The sequence below is a fragment of the Triticum aestivum genome, chromosome 5B, assembly GCF_018294505.1.
Source record: "Triticum aestivum cultivar Chinese Spring chromosome 5B, IWGSC CS RefSeq v2.1, whole genome shotgun sequence".
In the NCBI taxonomy this organism is placed as follows: domain Eukaryota; kingdom Viridiplantae; phylum Streptophyta; class Magnoliopsida; order Poales; family Poaceae; genus Triticum; species Triticum aestivum.
The window spans coordinates 688666328-688668740 of NC_057807.1; the positions used below are offsets into that span (position 1 = coordinate 688666328).

Genomic DNA, 2413 nt, shown 5'->3' on the forward strand with positions numbered 1-2413 from the left:
TCTTGTTTGTCCTGGAACCTATATAAGTGTGCGCTCAAGCTATAGTATGTATGTTATTTGGATATATTATTTTCTGCCATCTATCTTCACATTTAAGTCTGGCGTGCCTAATATACGTACTGGCATGGAATGAGAATTGTTGACTTCTTGGATGAACTGTAAGTCTGTAACAGAATAGTTTTTTTTTTTTTTAAGAACCGGGCTTTACCCCTTTCCATTGCATAGAACGGAAATACAACCAGTTCCAAACAGGGAAGTCAGGAGAAAGGAAAGAGGTATGTAACAGAATAGCTTGTTTGCTTTCTACAACCTTTCCACGAAAAGAAGTTCTGTTGCAGTATTTCTAAGGATGGACACAATGATATGTATTGGAGATCTCTGGCCATGCTGGACTGTTGGTGATTTGGGAGATCTGGTGTGAGCACAATCCTTGCATCTTTCGCAATTTGGAGTTATCAGTTGTGACCCTTGCCCACCTTGCAATTAACGAAGCCAATGTTGCAAGGACGCTGATGCATGTCACATCATTTTGCATAGTAGTCTATCTTAAGTGATCCCTAATCATTTTGTTTGCACTTTTATATACTCTTCTATGAATGCAAGTTTTGTATCAAGTGTTTTTTATTTTGTGTTTTGTTTTTTCATGTGAGTTTTCTGGGCGTGATATGTTTGTGTGACTATAATACACTAAGCAAACTATATATTTCAGTAATGTTTTCTGTGCATGCTCTATGTCCCCTCGATATAGGATAATGAGAGCATTGAGAAAGGAGAACAAGAAACCTTCTTGTGAGACGAAGATGGAAAATATATGTTTAGCTCTGATGACGTGGTTTATTGATTGGAAATCATATGTTTGATTGTGCTTGATGTGTACTCCCTCCGTTCCAAAATAGACGACTCAACTTTGTACTAACTTTAGTAGAAAGCCGAGTCATCTATTTTGGAACGGATGGAGTACCTATCAGCAATATAGCATCATTTCGACCAATGTCTCAGTATATTTTCTATTGTCTGTAGCAAACATCCGGTTCTTGAGTATGTCTCCGTACCATTTTTATTGTCCGTAGCAAACATTCGGTCGGTACCTTTTTATTGTCCATAGCAACGTGCGGTTCCTTACTTTAATTTAAATTCACCTTATTTTGTGTGATCCCGTAGCGTAGCACGGGCATCTTACTAGTTTAGCAATAGAGGGAAAGAGTGTCGCTTAAAAGAACGAAAGGATCAACTATAAAGGTATGCTCGAAGCACTCGACGCATATACAATGTCTATATGAACGCAAAACCAAAAAAAAATTCGATTACTGGCATGCACGAACAGATGATGTGACAACGTGAGATAGATACTGAGATAGATATGCAGATGCAAAAAAATGAATTATAACTCACATGCATGGCATGCTGATGTGGCATGGTTGCATGACTAGAAATAGTATGCAGTGGGTTGTAGTGCCTGTCTTGATTTAATGCAATGTGATTTTAAACATACATAGAATGTACTAATGCATGTTGCAGGTCAGAAACTTCTCATGTGTTGATTGGACGGATGCTAGTGGATCAAACTAGCAAATCTAATGGCTACAATAATTTTTAAGATGTGGAGGCATACATGTTAAGATGATTAGAAGTAGTGAAGATCAGTCTCTTATAGACAGTTAGTACTTGCAGAAAAGCAAAAGAATCTAGGTGGCATCAAACATAAAATGGAATATGTGAGCGCCTGTAGCTCAGTGGATAGAACGTCCGTTTCCTAAGCGGAAGGCCGTAGGTTCGACCCCTACCTGGCGCGAATTATTTTTTTACCTGATTCTTTTCTGCCAAAGCTTTTCTACTAGTACAAATTAATGAATTGTTCTAGGAGGGAATACATTAGTACAGTTAATTAAGAAGGGCGACAACATAATTTCGCACCACATATATAATTTACTTTTATTAAAGCATGTTGGAGTACCACACAAAAAGTGTAATTTGCCCCAAAAAAACAAAGAATGGAAGAAAAACTGTGAGGATAGTTACATGTCCTAGGAGAGTGGCATTGGGACCCGGTTGCTCCATGGAGGGCCATGCTTTAATTTTTTAAATATGAATATTGAATTTAGATGTTCCAGAAACTTCAGAAAAATATCCCACATGCATACAGATCTGTTCTAGATATATATTTTTTATTTTAAATCCGTGAACTCGTAAGCTACAAGAGAAGTACAAATGAGTGAATCGATAATACATAGTATGTATATATCCATTTTTCAACCACATTGTTCCCTTTTCTGTGGATACGACAAAATGTACTAATGGTTTTTTACACAAGCACACTAATAAGGGCAGCCAAAATCACGGGCTAACCTATTAAAATATATATCACTCGTCACAAAGCACGGCCAACTATAGTCTATATGTCCATGCAAATTTT

The 2413-nt window shown here is 37.3% G+C and overlaps 1 non-coding gene across 1 annotated transcript; it reads left to right on the forward strand.

Annotated features, from left to right (window-relative positions):
- The first annotated feature begins 1719 nt into the window (after positions 1-1719).
- TRNAR-CCU (transfer RNA arginine (anticodon CCU)) lies at positions 1720-1792 on the forward strand. Its single transcript has one exon. It is a non-coding gene; the product is annotated as a tRNA-Arg (tRNA).
- Positions 1793-2413: the final 621 nt, after the last annotated feature.